The following is a 15,905-nucleotide window of genomic DNA, read 5'->3' as shown; positions in this document are numbered from 1 at the left end:
GGCCGGCTAATCTAGCCGGTTATAGTCTCCAAGCTGTGAACGAGGTTGGACTTTAATAACGAAGCTACGCCCTGCTGGCTACGAGGAACCAGCGTAAGACGTAAGAATAACGGCTCGTTGCATTCGACTGGCATGTCCATTAGATAATGGTAAACGCCCTGCAGCGTGCTCGTTGCACCCATCATCGTTGTTGCGTCGAGTCGCGACCCGACGTTGGTTAGTCGACACTCTAACGATCTTTCTTGTCCGCGTTGTTATCGCTGTCAACGCCCGGAATGTACCTCTTTCGCGTTCGTTTCACACAGGTAAAATTGACTTCGATTTAAACAGGTAGTTTTATAGGAATCAGCGAAGTTATGGCCCACTATTTACGAGTCGTCGCTTCATAGAAGCGTAAGCGTAGTCTATTAGACGGGGCGATACGTCTATGCCGGTGTTCAGTCTACGAAACGTACAGTAAAGCAAGATACATTTTGTGTTATCGTTAAAATGTCGAGCGATAAGGAAGACGCTTTCGTTCTGCATCGCTACATTTCTTTATGACTGCAACGTATGTCCGGCTACTGGCGATGTTAATGCCAATTGTCGCGACGAAAACGATTCGTTGCTGTTTCGCGAACAGGAAAATGTTTTGGAAATAAAGTACCTGGTATTTGCTAGACGAAACATATCTCTATTTAGACTTCATTTCATTAGTTACGTTTATAAAAATATGAAATTGCAAGACACTATCGCATTTTTATATTTAAATCACCGTCAATTGATCAGAAGCGTGAACTGAACTATATAGAAAGATTTTTCCCGCTATACGCGTGAAAAATATTGAATTAAGAGAATCTAAGGGAGGACCATTGAATTCAAGATATTTGCATGATTGGTAACAGAAACGTTCGCCAGGTGTCATTTCCAAACAGCTCCAGAGAAAAGGAACGGAACAGATTGTTGAATCTTCGCGAGAACGATAATTACTCTTTCCATCCTACGTAAAGCAAACAAACTTTGCGGCGAGCAAAGGCGGAAAAGCAAACTGGCCCACTGTTCCCGCCACATCGGAGCGTCGATCATCAAAGATTGTTTCATCGAACCGATATTGCTGGTCGCCTCGCGTCTTCGGTATCATCGATCTTGGTTAATTATACGAGCCATAGAAGCGACCTTTAGTAGCTTCAACACGTACACTGCATGTGACACAGATCCGAGTACTTTTCTGTTATTTGTACTCTTCTCTTATAGTTAAAATATCCAAATTTACCATTTCCATTTCGAAATTGAACGAAACAGAAGTTTTGTTATTTTCTATGTGCCATCTTCATTTCTTTTTTTTTTTTTGTTCGCGATTACTGAGAATTGTGAATCTTAATTGCCGAAATAAAAGTAAAGGAACACGAACGTTACACTTAGAATTCATATCAAAATAGTTTTAGATTTATTTAATAAACGATTTCTAGGATCTTCGTCGATATACATTTGCACTCTCAGCACTTTCTTTGTCTCACCATCTTCCATACCACACTGCCAACGGAACAGTTACATTCATCTATTTTTGAGACGCACACATCCACACACTCATATTCACGTACGTGTGTCACTACTACGCGGCCAATCTAGTCTAGCACACAAAATTATACATACCTTAATAGCGATATTTAGCTATTGCTTTCTATTGAGATATGACTACACTAGATTAGCCGCGTAGTAGTGACACGCATATATGAGTATGAGTGTGTGGGGGGTATGTGCGTCTCGTAAAACAGAAGAATGCAACTGTTCCGTTGGTAGTGTGATAAAGAAGATACTGAGACAAAGAGAGTTCTGAGACGCGTGCAAATGTGTATCGACGAATATCTTGTAAATCACATATCAAATAAATCTGAAACTATTTTGATATCGATTCTAAGTGTAATCCAAGTGTTCCTATACATTTATTTCGGCGATTAAGATTCACAGTTCTCAACACTTTCCAACAACTTGTTCAGTTGTATAAGTTTGCTTAAAAGTTAACAAGGCGCAAGATATTTCAAACGTTTCCAAAAGAGGAGCAGTAGTTTTAGAAGCATCGGAATCAACAAAACACAACAAATTCAAGCCGCCGATAAATACCTTCAGGCAAAATCGAACACCGGTTTAGAAGCACTTGCCAGAAATATACCATTTATTTAGAATCGCTTCTCTCTATTATTTTTAAACTGAGATTAACATTTATGGGAATTCTGTTCTTTATTCGTAACTCGGTGTAATTTTCTCAAATTTCTTGGAAGAATTCGATAAAAGTTTCTGACTGTCGCCATTCGATTACCAATTGGAAGCAGTTCGATTCATTGAAATATCAAAGTTTTGATACTGAGCTTCAAAACCAGCTGATGAACATCGAAGAGTATTATTCTACATCTTAAGAGTACTATTCTACGAAATGAATCTTTCTATGAAGTGAATTTTGGATACTTCATTTCCGTTCGAATTTATAAGTAAATATTGAACTTCGTTGCATTGCTACTTATATAACGTTACTTAGATAACGAAAATTGGATCGGTAACAGACGTGTTTATAAACCGATTCGCACGGCGGGCTACATCCTACAACCAACGTAAGTCTCCAACATAGTAATTCGCGTTTAACGCAGAAAAACGACTAAGTTCATCGTCGAACGACACGTACGCCGTCCCCGCAGGTGGTAGCTATGCATTTTTAAAGCTACCCCGAGAAATACATGGTAGCCGTTCCTTGGCCCACCGTCTAATAGCCGTCTTTAAACGAGTCGACCTGGCTGAGAAACGATGCGGGGAAGGTTTCAGAAGAGAGGTGGAAGTCGTGTACAAGTTCCGATTCCGACGTTCGTACGGTCTAGGCCAAGGGATGCTTATCTAAATTCCCAGGCACATCGCGTGCTCCTTGGATAAGCCGACCACGAATCGTAATAAGGACAACGAGAATTTACTTGCAGCGAAATACGAGACGGCGCCGTCGACTCGGCCGAGAAACTTTTATGAGAAAACCTACCCCCGATGGTTCCTACGCCCCCGCCACCGCCACCACCACGATATAGAAGAGTTATTCCTTGAAATTCGTCCGGCGACTTTCTTCGCGCGTTCTCGATCCCCGCAGATCCTTTCTCGTTGGCCTCTAGCTTCGACGTAACGGAATTTCCACCCCTTTCACGATGTTTCAAGAGAAATTTAATTTCAAGGGATATTCCGATAAATATCGAAACGGAGAAAGCTTTTGTACGATGATAAAAGTATCGACACGCCATTGAATCGAAAATCAACGGGAATACAGGATTCGGAGGGCATAAAGAGACAAGAGAGATTAATAAAAGGAAACTTTGCGCATAGAACGAAGAGAAGGACGAAGGAACGTGCTAAGAGGAAACTATGACAATTACGTGTCTACCGAAAATGGTTCAACCATAAGGGAGACTTTTTTTTCTTTGCCGTATTCCGCGGACAATGCGAGTTTTTTTAAGCAGCAGCCGTAACGATGATCGTAGCAATAACACGACGAAGATGTTCTTTGCTGTTTTGAACGAAAAACTTCTTATCTACGAGAGTTCTTGGGAACATCGCGTGTCCCGCAGATAAGCCGACCATGGAGTTGCAATAAAGACAATGAGAAGTTAGTTCCCGACGAACCGGCCCGGCCCCGCGTGTCGTTGTCGTCGTGGCAGTCGTTCTTGTTGTTGTAGTCATTGTCGACGACCGTTGTATCTTCGATCTTGGTTAATCGTTCGCGTTCGTGATCGTGAAACGCGTGACGGCTAAAAAGGCCAACGAGTAGCAATAAGGACAACAAGAACAGTGTCTTTGTTGTCTCGTTGCGTATCTGCGATCTCTCTTATTCATGTGGACTGGCGCAGTCTCGTTATTTACGTCCATCACTGCGAACACGGCCACGGTCAAGAGTGCGACGAATGGCGATAAAGAGCCGGCTGTCATTCCCATTGACGAGCTTGTAATCGCGTGCGATTTCGATTTCGAGCCAACTCGTTCGTTCAGGTGTAAAACTTGCGATCCGTTTCGTTCGTTTCGTCAACAACAAAGAGAATCGATAATAAATCGAGAAACTTCGCAATTTACAATCGTATTTCGAATAGAAAGAAACAAAGAGGAGTTTCGGGAAAATAGCAAATTAAAAGAAGATCTAACGTGTGTAAGATAGAATGGCGCAACCAAGTCTGAGAGTGCAGGATTAACGCAAATCCCGTAGAAAAAGAACGACGCATCGTGCAAGAGGGGGAAAAAGCGAGTACACCGACTCAAACGCGTCCCGTTTTCCGCGATCTTAATTTTATGTTTGATAGCATGCGCGCGCGTTTATCACGCGCCAAACCAGCGTCCCGTGGATTCCATCGTAAAACACGTAAGTCGGTCGACCCGTATGCGCGTGATCGTATCTGGAACCATGATCCTGAAACGATCCAACGTGAAAGACGTTGCCAACGTGGCTGCTACGGTGTAAGCAGGCCAGAGACTCTCGAGACTTCGAGTCGAGATTTTCGACTCTCTGCTCGTCGTCTAAAACGCCCATGCAAAACAAGGAGAATAAAATAAACGAAGCGCGCGCGGGGGTAAGATTGAACGGAGAGAACGAGAAAGGCGCAGTATTCCTCGTTGAATAATATATGCGCTTGCCAAGAGGCTGCAGGATAAATGTAGTCGTATTTGCACAACAATTTCCAGCGTGTAGCTCTTGTACCGTCGGTCCGTTTGCCGAGGGAGGAGGTCGACGTTTAATGAGCCGTGTCTCACCCTCGCCCTCACCCTCGCCCTCGTTCTCATTCTGGTCCTCGTCTTCGTTACATCGCGGCAATCGTTTGACGTATACAACCCCGTCGTTCGTCCTTCTATGCGGACGAGCAGGACCGTTAGTATGGCTGGACACAACCGACGAATTCACGCGAAACAAAATTGAGATCGAGCGATCGTCCAACGTCGAGAGATTCGTTCAAGGGGATGCTCCGGGATTTTTTCGCCCTGGATTTCTCTAACGGATGCTATCCTCGTGGTTTTACGCAGTATAAAACGGGATTCTTGTAGCAAAGAACGTTCCTAATTTCGCTGACATACGAGTTAGTTTGGTAGAAGTGGTTTCTGGTTTAAATGTAGAAGAAGATTTTGAGAAAGGAGTGGCACGGCAGAGATTTCAATGGCTTAATGAGCGAAGATTCTTTGGAAATGATAGTAGGGTTGTTAGATAATTCTTGCGGATTCTTCGTTAAAAACAGCGTTTCACGATGAAAAAAATTGCTGAAGTACGACTCGCTATATGTATTTCAATAATTAAAAAACTTGTTTGGTGTTGTTAGAGCGATGCTTCCACTTTCCTAATAAGAAACCCAAGAATATCCCTGCGGCAAACCCAATACCTAAATGAGATTCTTGAGACTTTCACGGGCCAGGTGTTTGCAATTGAATCTATTAGAAGCTTCCGGATCTAAACCGTGCCCTTTAGGGAAATAATCCCGAGGCTCCGTTGCGGCTGGCTTTATCAGAGATCTTAAGATTCGCGGATATTCTGAGAAGAAACAACTTAGAAACCTGTGGTAATTTCGTTTGCAAATTTTTCCCAAATTCTTCTTACGATCTTTTCTCTCCGATTCTCGTATTTATAAAATTATCAATTTTGAAATGAAAGAATTTTAAGGAATTAGTTCTTAAAGTGCTGGAAATTCGAACTCAAGTGGTTATTGACGTTTAAACTCGGACGTTGGATTCGATGATCTATAACGGAAATTAAGAATACAGAAAACATCTGCAGTACCAACGTATTCGCTCGTGAATTTTTTAGAAATCCTCGTAGAATGCTACTTTAGATTCCTTCAATTATTTACAAATATACAAACTGTAAAACGAATGAATTTTTACTTCTTTTATATTCCGAAAATGCTTGAAATGTTAATCGAACAAGCGTTCGTTAACATTTCAATGCGTAAGTCGGAACAAACGTTCGATTCAACTAAACGTAATATTAATCGTAATATACGCGAAACTCAAAGTTCGGAAAATATATCCAATACCGCTACATTTTAACAGATCTCTCTAGAACATTTGTCTCAAATCTATATCTATAGAATATCAAAATTTCAAATAAGAGAGTCGGTAAAAACGCTCGAAGTGTCGTTTCAAGCGTTCATTAACACTGCAGCACGTAACTCGAGGCAGATGTTCGATTCCATGAACTATAACATCAAGCACAGCACCAGCTGAACATTCTGAAAGTATCGTCGAACGAGTTAAAGAAACGCCACCATGGCAAAATCCGTTTCGAAAGCTCTTTCTCGCCTTTTCTCTGTCGACGTTCCGCCCATATTTACAAACCAAACACGCGAACTTTCGCGCGGAAAGCACGTTTCGAATGTTTTCCTCCGTTGAAACGTTCCGTCTTTCAGTGAAAACGATGGCGCACAACGGGACGCCACTGGAAAATGTTATTTTTTCGGGTTAATTTGAAGTCAAACGATAATGGCCGAGGACAAAAAGAGGGGATGAAACGAGAACACAGACAAGACTGATAGCGACTTAAGCGCCGCCAGGGTCGCTCGTCTAATAGGGCTTCTCCGTCTTTCTTATCGTCCGTCGACGCCCGCAACAGTGTCGCTTACCTAAATACCGGACGTGGTTGCCTGGAAAGCGACGACGCTCTCACACTGCGATGGTCCTCTCCTTAAGCCGACCTGAAACAAGAAACACGGATGAAAGGAAGATTAACCGAGCGCTACCTACCGTTCGCTTCAGCCCACAAACAATCACACAAAGGAACACAGACAAATTTAGACGCATGCGAAACAAATAGATTAAGTTTTTCATTGATCCAGGACTGAATCCAGCCTCTCTCGCTGTCGTCCGATTTCTCTTCTGTCGTGAACGCCCACGCGCCAATGCCACGATTTCTTCGCTCACAAACGATAAACGTCGAGTGGATCAAGGAATTTTCCTTGATCCGTTTTCTGTGTCGCGTTTCGCTACGTCTTTCAAAGTAACGGAAGCTCGCACCTCCGGTTGCATTTAAATTACTCGAATCAACGTTCTTTAATTACAGACCACCTTGACAACATCGCTTCGAAACGAGATAAGAAGAAAGGGCAAAGAATGGGTGAAAAATTTCACGATCCGCGCGAACTCGTTTAAAAAACGAGCTTGCTCGTCGAGCCATGTTAAAATTTCTCTAATTCGTTATGTCGAGAGGCAGCCGTCTGGTTTTTGTCGAAACGCGCGAACACAGCCTATGGGTTGGGAAACTTTCCACCGTCATTCGCGCCCGCTTTTCCAAAGTTTCACGTTGTTTCACGGTGAAATCACGATTCGTGGAGAATCAGTGATCTCTGGCTGGGCAAAAAGAGAATAGGCTGCAAGAGGGACGAATGAAAAGAGAACGGACACGAAAAAAAAAAAGAAATAGCCGAGGGAGAAGCGCGGGAAATTAACGCACACGGGCGTTGAAGGCAGCGCGTGTGTCTATCCTTGTAACGGTGCGCCTGTATTTATGCGCGTGCAAAGTTGGCCAGGGGATGCCTTCGCATCGTGCACGCGGCTGTTTTCGCAAGCTTGAACCAAATACGTACACAGCCAAGGGGTTAACCGAGCGCGTATCCCCTGCTATCGTCATAACCCACATAGAGGGCGTCACACCGACGGGGTAGAGAAAAGGGAGCGAGGGCGAGAGGGGCGGCCGGTGACGTCAAATTCGCGCACACAGTCTCACACAGATGCGTCGATAAGCTTTGCTGGATGCTGCATTCCCCCTGCCTCTTCTCACCCTCTCCCCCCTTTTTCTATCCTAACTACCGAACTATGACGTAAACCGTTTTGCGAACGGTTTTCCATTTATCTTCGCTCTCTTAATTTCCTCCGGAAAAATCGAAAGCCGCGCTCGGCCCCGAACTCGGGCTGCAACCCCCCCGCACCGTAACATTCCCTCCTCTTCCTCCTCCTCCCCCCACCCCTTCGGTGTAATACATTTCTGCGTCAAAGTGTCAACTCGACGTTGGATTCGCGCTGAAAACGCGGCCGGATTTTCGAACCAGGTTCGAGCATCTGTTTCGTTGTATCGTTAATTCGACGAAGCCGAGATACGGGGCTTGAATTCGTAATCGCACACCGTTGTTTCGTAGTTGAATAGGTGGGGATAGAGAGATTTATTCGTTGAAAACGTGACGTAGCGTGAAAATTTGTTGTAACAAATTGAAATATATACACGTAGTTCACCGATGTGAAGATAAATCGTTCCTAGAACACGGTATCCCTAACTCGATTTTAGTTGGTTACGATTTACGGAGCACAGAGCGTATCATATTCGTATAACTCTGGATTAACCCTCTCAACCGTTCATCTGCAATTCAGGATTATCCTAATGTATTCAAACGGGAAGCACAAATGACGGGTACCGACGGAAAGGCAGTTGAAAATGGTCGGAATAAACGTATTACTACGTGCATTAATTATACTTCCGCGCGACGTTCAGCGAGAGAGGTGTATTATACACCTTACGCGGGACCGGTTCACATTCGGCGTTTAATTACCGCGGGATCCAATCTTGGTTGGCCGACAACGCGAGTAATTCACCGGGCGCCTTTATTAAAACGAATAACGCCGAATGTGTACAGGAAGTGATGCGTTCCAGGGGAACAGTAACCGTTTTAATTGAATTTTAAAACGGCCACGGAACCGCTTTGGCGATATTCCAAACAGCTTTCTACATCTCCGACTTTCGGCCAATTGTCTTCCGTTCGATTAAAAATCAACGGAAATAGCCGAGAGTATTGTTGAACGCATCGTTTAACAGGAAACAATGCTCCACTCTCTTATGGAATCTTTGGAAACGTTAAAAATGGTCGCGTCATCGAACGCGAAGATTTTACGTACAACGAGATGTAGACGAAGATTTCGAGTCGTTTCGAGCAAATCTCGAGGAAATCTGTGGCTCTTGAAATCTTACGATCAGCGAACTCTTGTTAAAACGGGCTCGATGATTTTAACAAAAGTTTCGAAAATTCAAATATTCGTTTGTTACGAGGTTTAATACATCGCGAGCATTTATCTATGAAGCTGTCGTACATACTTTTGTTCCTCAAAATTAGTCACGATGCTTTTTACGCTACTTCAAAACCATTGGAGGATTACCTTTTTTTATACCGGGGCCCATAAATACGTGGTAAACGAGGTAACAGCGTATTAAATATAGTTTCATTACCAGGTAACCGGTGAAAAATATATCTTTGTTTCAACCATCGCTCGCTTCAGTCACTTTTTTAAGCCACTTTAGTGTCTTAATACCGACATCCTACGTTTCTATGGAAAAACAAAATTTTCCATCGCGAACGCTTAAATCCATAAAGACAACGTTAATGTCAAATATCCTTCGATACGATGAACTTTTTTAGAGACTCTTAAATTCGCCGAACGTTAAACCTTAAACTCGCCAGTCATAACTGAACAGGAAAATATCTACTCGCTATACGAAGAGTAAATTAATAACAAGTAAAAAATAAGAATATTCTCAAAACTTCCAAACTATCTTCTTCTGTTTATCAAATACAAAACTTCCCGCCGTCCGTGTCATGATAAAAAATTACTTGGAAATTAAAGTTACGAATTTTGCAAGCCTCTAAATTTACCAAAAATTAAACTCGTCGTCTGTAACTAAACGAGAAAAGGCCTTTTGCAAACAAATTAAGGATAAGCGGAAAGCTAAGGAAAAAAGAGGAATTCTTAAAACTCTGGAACCATCGTTTACACATTTTTCAACGCACAAAAAACGTTTTCCTTTGGCGCACGCGGTTAATCCCTCGTACATGATCGATCCCTCGTGAACGTTATGTGAGATTTTCGCGCACCGATGCCGTCGAAAGCGACGAAGGATGAAAGGATTCGCGAGCACGAAAAGAGGTAGGAGGACACCGTGCTCATTTCGACAGTGACAAATGGATTTAACGATGGATGACGCGTTCCAACGTTAAATGTATCCGGTCGTGTTCAAATCCAACTGCTTGTATCGGCAACCGGCTCCATTTCGAATTTTTTCACAGACTGTTTTTCTCTCTCTCTCTCTCTCTCTCTCTCTCTCTCTCTCTCTCTCTCTCTCTCTCTCTCTCTCTCTCTCTCTCTCTCTCTCTCTCTCTCTCTCTCTCTCTCTCTCTCTCTCTCTCTCTCTCTCTCTCTCTCTCTCTCTCTCTCTCTCTCTCTCTCTCTCTCTCTCTCTCTCTCTCTCTCTCTCTCTCTCTCTCTCTCTCTCTCTCTCTCTCTCTCTCTCTCTCTCTCTCTCTCTCTCTCTCTCTCTCTCTCTCTCTCTCTCTCTCTCTCTCTCTCTCTCTCTCTCTCTCTCTCTCTCTCTCTCTCTCTCTCTCTCTCTCTCTCTCTCTCTCTCTCTCTCTCTCTCTCTCTCTCTCTCTCTCTCTCTCTCTCTCTCTCTCTCTCTCTCTCTCTCTCTCTCTCTCTCTCTCTCTCTCTCTCTCTCTCTCTCTCTCTCTCTCTCTCTCTCTCTCTCTCTCTCTCTCTCTCTCTCTCTCTCTCTCTCTCTCTCTCTCTCTCTCTCTCTCTCTCTCTCTCTCTCTCTCTCTCTCTCTCTCTCTCTCTCTCTCTCTCTCTCTCTCTCTCTCTCTCTCTCTCTCTCTCTCTCTCTCTCTCTCTCTCTCTCTCTCTCTCTCTCTCTCTCTCTCTCTCTCTCTCTCTCTCTCTCTCTCTCTCTCTCTCTCTCTCTCTCTCTCTCTCTCTCTCTCTCTCTCTCTCTCTCTCTCTCTCTCTCTCTCTCTCTCTCTCTCTCTCTCTCTCTCTTCGCTATCTGTACGACCATCCGTGAACACGTTTTTCCGATCCCATTACGCGCGTTATTTATTACCGGTCGCCGCGTGAAAATAGCACCGCACGACGTCAATGAAAGCGTCGTCTGATAATTATGTGGCAACGGGGAGAGGCAGAGGCAGAGGCAGAGGGACAGAACAGGGGGTTGATGGGGAGACCAGCCGCGGACGTTGAGAAACGACCAACGTGTGTATACGCATAACAGCCGGGGAATATTTCGATTTATTCCATCGCTGGAAAATCGTGAATATCTACGAGGATGTTGCGTAAAAAACAGTTTGCCAGAAACAGTCTAGATTTAAAAATGATTATCTGTGCAGCCGTGGTAAACAGAGTTCTCGATGTTGTTGATAAAACAGTGGATTAGATGACATTTTTAGGTAAAAGCATACTGAATTTATACATAGGGCGCGGTATGAATTTGTTGCCACGATGTCCGATTTGGTTTGCAGCGATTGAACAAGAAAGTGTTTCAAACGAATATTCATCGCACAGTGGGTGAGGTGAAGCATCTTTCGCGTAAAGAGAATCTTTGCAAATATCTTCTCTCCTAAATAACACCCATCTTCCAATTTTTACACGACATTGTATGTCTTTGTGTATTCTTAAACTGCGATCGAATCGGTTTCGTCGTACAATTCGAACGTGTGAACGGAAAAATGTGCAGCGTCGTTTAGGAAATTTTTCCTGCAAAACAGACACTTCCGAACGTACTTCGCTTTTAAAACATTTTTATACACAACAATCCTATCAACTTTGCATAAGAAATTATCCATAAAAAGAACCAAACTATAATCGTTGTTAGTTGCAATGGTAGAATAAACATGACGCAAGACACTAGAGAAAGGACCGACATTCGAGATACGTCGTTTCAACAATTTCTCGAGTCCCGCTAAAAATACAGAACATTTCCGTCGGTTCTCGTAAAACCTAGCAAACAGCCGCAGCAATGAATTCGCTAAGAGCTTGTAAATAAAACACGCGCTCAGCCAATGCTTCTACCGCGCGCTACACCCTCGTCCCTTTTTGCGCCATGCTCGCTGCCAGGAATATTAACCGACGGGCAAAAGATAGAAATTTAATCAGCACTCGCGTTCATTAGCATGAGGTAACGGCGAACTAATTCTGACTCGTACAACCGGACAGAGAAATATGGGGGGCAAACTGAGAGAGAAGGGCGACGGTGGGAAATTTGTTGGCGGAGCGGCGATAAAAAGCGCACACGCGACACTGGCCGGAAGGATGCGTCCGCGCACTTACCGGCTTCCTGGCTGTGGTCGAGCGTGTAAATCGGTGCCGAAATTAGCGTAAATCACACTGCAAAGCGTTTTCGTTCGCGCACACACGCCTCTTCTCTCGGTTATGTACAGCGTCCGGTGACCAGAATATAACCCGGTTTTTCGTTCGTGCCCACGTCGGCTCGCTTATCATGAATAATTCATAACCGATACGCGGTGACGTTGGCTGTTTGGCAAAGGAATAAAGAGAAGGGACGACGATGGTCGGAGAGGATGGGAAAAGGGGAGAGTGGAAAGAATTGGCGAAGACGAGAAGAACGGAGAACCGGAGAATCCTAGGCGAGACGATGATCGATAGCTAGAAGGACCAACAGACGACGTCTTGTAGCCGCCGATAACTTGTTAATTGCGAGAAGAGATCTTGACAAAGGCCGCGGGGCTTCGGCCGTGCAGCAACACTTGCGCAACTTGTAGGTGTTGCCGAAACTTGCAACGACGATTGTTCGGCGTTCTACCACGGTGATGTAATTGAACAGGCGGATAAACAAAGACCATTGATTAAAATACAGCGAGGATTATTCGAGTCGCAGGAGCTTCAACAACTTAAAATTCAATCTTGAACTTTCCACAGAGTAATCAAATTTGTTGTATATGAGGAAAGTTCAGAAGCCACGATCGAAAAGTACGGGAACGCGATGATGTTACGAACACTGCTTTTTACATTTATCTTGCCATTCGCTGGTATTTATGTGTACTTCTTGCAATAAATCAACTTATACGAGCGTACCATTTTTTTCTTCTCGAGAAATGAAAGTTAATCGTGTACTTTTCTAACGAAACTAGGGAATTAACAGTAAGTGGAGTTGGTTTCCGAAAGGTAACGTAATAAAGAAAGAACGAGAAAATATCGCGTATTGTAGGTACAACGAAAGACAATATCAATAAGACAATATATAAAATCTAACGAAACAAATAAGAAAAGAAGATTTTGAAATAAAGTAATATATACGCGGTACCGAAGTATGACAATTACACGATGACGATATTAACTGACAATGAGAATATTAACATTCAACGAACAATTTCCTTTTGACGAGTAAAAGTCATATTCTCGTAGAAGAAGAACTGTCCAAAGTAAGTACACGATATATCTCACTGTTTATCGCGCCATTAACAACAGGTCGAATAATCTGTTTTCAAATATAAGTCGCCTAAAACTCGTTCGCAATCGAATTTAATAAATTACAAGGTAAGAGACTTGGCTTCGTTCAAACGTCCTTCCGACTCAAATAACCCTACCTTATTGTACGTCGACAAAGTGAAAATGGGAAACACTTGTCTTCCATCGGCAAGCAGAGTATTTCAAGAGAATAAAAAAGGTAGTTGTATTTAAGTAATAAGAAAATAAAAAATGTCGCCTGTAAGACGCATGGGTCGTTAAAGCGGAGTCGTTTTATCGAGATACGCGCGGCGTGGTCGGGAAAATGGATTGCGCAGAAATTTCCCCCTCAAAAATTATGGTATTAAACAGAAGTTAAAGGAGGGTATCGCGGGGCGAACGTACGAAAGAAATCGGCCACGAGAGGCTGTGCATTTTACTGTCTTGGACGATAAAGCTGGTTGTACCAGGCCGAGCACAAATCAAATCGAGAAGAGGTATGGGGGGATTTCGTAGAACGATCGAGTAGAAAGAAACTGTTGGATACACTGCTAGCCACGTATGCTATATGTTTTGCGGCCGCTCTTGATCTCCTTCCTTTTTCATCCTGTTTCTTGGCAAGCAAAGGGAAACCCGGAAGGAACAACGAATGGAAGATAAAGCTGTCGCAACGTGCAAGTTCTGGAAAAGTATTCCACGAATAAAAGAAAAACGTAAGTTAACGCAAGGGATTCGAAACCAAAGAAAAAGAAAGCAAAATGAGAACGACTGCAACCAGACGGAAAACGAAATAAGAAATAGCGCGACTAGTCGAAAGTACACGGAAAGAAAAAAAAAAGCACTGCGTTTGAGAAGAGAAAAACATTGAAACTGAAAGCCCGACATTTTTTCGATACTTAAAAAACCACAATTCGATGCATATCTTTACTTCCAATTGAAACGACCTACGCACTTTGAAGGAACATAATTGTGAAACCGCGATATCCGGTAGATACCATTTTAAGCTGATAGGGCATGACTGGTACAACCACGAAATCATGAAACTCGAATAACGCTACCCGGAACTCGAGAATTCCTCCGGAATTGCTGGAATTATTGCAGCTGAAGTTATTTCGAACCTAATAGATCGGGATAGGATCTGCGTTAGCTTCAACTTGCCAGACCCACCTAGGATCATACTGAATTCATAGAACCTGATTAGAATTACCACGGCCCTTGAAAATCTCGCATCGGATCGCGTTCGATTGAATTGCTATTGAATCAAATCAAACAGATAGAGTTCAAATCACTCTCGAGATGGCGGATCTAGCTGGGATCATCCTAAATACAACATATACAATTGATACCATACTAGTCCAGATTGAGATGATTCTGGATTCGTTACCTGTCGTTACGTGGTTAGATTCATCACGGATCGGGCTAACATACTGTTAGGTTCATTAAATCGCGATCTTTGGATTCTGGTGATTTTGGATAGATCCTACGCGTCCGAGTTTGTTGAATTTGAATCGTCATGATTCTCAGATTCTAATTACGTTGGATCGAATTATAAAATCACGAGCTCAACAAATTTAAGTTCTTATCATGTAACGATACTAATACAATGTATTAATAGGCACCGTGGACGAATACATTTCATAGTTAGTCTAACAATCTTACGTCGATTTCTAATTCGTCGATTTACTCGTTTTCTTACCGAGCTTGTTACCAATAATAATTATGAAACACTATTACTTTATTGATACTAACAACGAAGTGACTAACAGCTAGTGTCCAAAAGTCACATGAATTTTGATTTCTATTTCTATAAGATTTCAGACCTCGCTTTGAGGCGAGCCAAGATGATAAAAATGGGCGATATAAAGACATTCGTTGGTAGCTTTGTTACTCCATTTCATCGAAAACGGAAACGAATGATATTCGATCATAACTTCCCCTGCTTTCATCTAAGACATATAGCGATTTCGTTCTTATAACTTCTCTATCTGTTTCCCGTGGCATTTCTGTTATGTGGCTACGACGCATTTGGAACCCACGACGTGTACACAGGCGCTATCCACGCGCAGATGCTCTGACACCCGCCGACAGTATCATACCTTGCAAAATGTCAGATCATCGACTAACCTCGCCGTTCACGGTCCGACGCCTCCTAGATTGACATTGACACGGGTAACTTTCTTATGTGAACTTCTTTCTCCTCTTTTTACAAGAAAAATTATTAACGCGGTGAACGAAATACTCGAATAAGTGCCGTATGTAGTATATTAAATGAATACAGACACGTCGTTTTTAAAATTGCAAATTAATAAATTAGTATCGTGCAGTAAAGAAAATTTCCAAAATTGTAATTTAGAATATATTTTAAAGCGTGATAACTTTTTAAACCTACAGTGTCTATTGAAATTGTAATGTCTACGTATACATCACTGAAATTCTTGCGAAAGTTTAATTATAACACCGACTTGGTGCAATGCATCTGAAAAATGACAGCATCTTTATATCATTTCCGACATCATTGAGATCTACTACAACATAGAATTTCGTTACAAATGAAGGTACACACGACATTTAAGAAATTACCATTAACTTGTATTTCTTTCAAATTTGCGTCACTCATTGCGTTATTTATGCAGGGTGATTGGTAACTGGTGGTGCAAACGGAAAGGGAGTGATTCTACGCGAAAAAAGAAGTCGAAAATATAGAATAAAAATTT

At 42.7% G+C, this 15,905-nt stretch overlaps 1 protein-coding gene and 1 long non-coding RNA gene across 11 annotated transcripts in view; one reads left to right on the top strand and one right to left on the bottom strand.

The window, feature by feature from the left end:
* LOC105680274 overlaps positions 1 to 15,905 on the bottom strand; it is a 153,131-nt gene that overhangs the window by 77,644 nt on the left and 59,582 nt on the right. For both annotated transcript variants that reach the window (XR_002945975.2, XR_004461016.1), the window contains one exon: positions 6,600 to 6,671. This is a non-coding gene — a long non-coding RNA (uncharacterized LOC105680274). The remainder of the gene's footprint in view (positions 1 to 6,599; positions 6,672 to 15,905) is intronic.
* The window catches only part of LOC100749433 (gamma-aminobutyric acid receptor subunit beta), a 98,335-nt gene that overhangs the window by 31,248 nt on the left and 51,182 nt on the right, over positions 1 to 15,905 (top strand). The gene's annotated exons all lie outside the window — the stretch shown is intronic.

Source organism: Bombus impatiens, unplaced genomic scaffold (genome assembly GCF_000188095.3).
Source record: "Bombus impatiens unplaced genomic scaffold, BIMP_2.2 scf_0128, whole genome shotgun sequence".
In the NCBI taxonomy this organism is placed as follows: Eukaryota; Metazoa; Arthropoda; class Insecta; order Hymenoptera; family Apidae; genus Bombus; species Bombus impatiens.
Note: the sequence above shows the minus strand (reverse complement) of the source record. Positions and strands in the feature narration are given on the sequence as shown.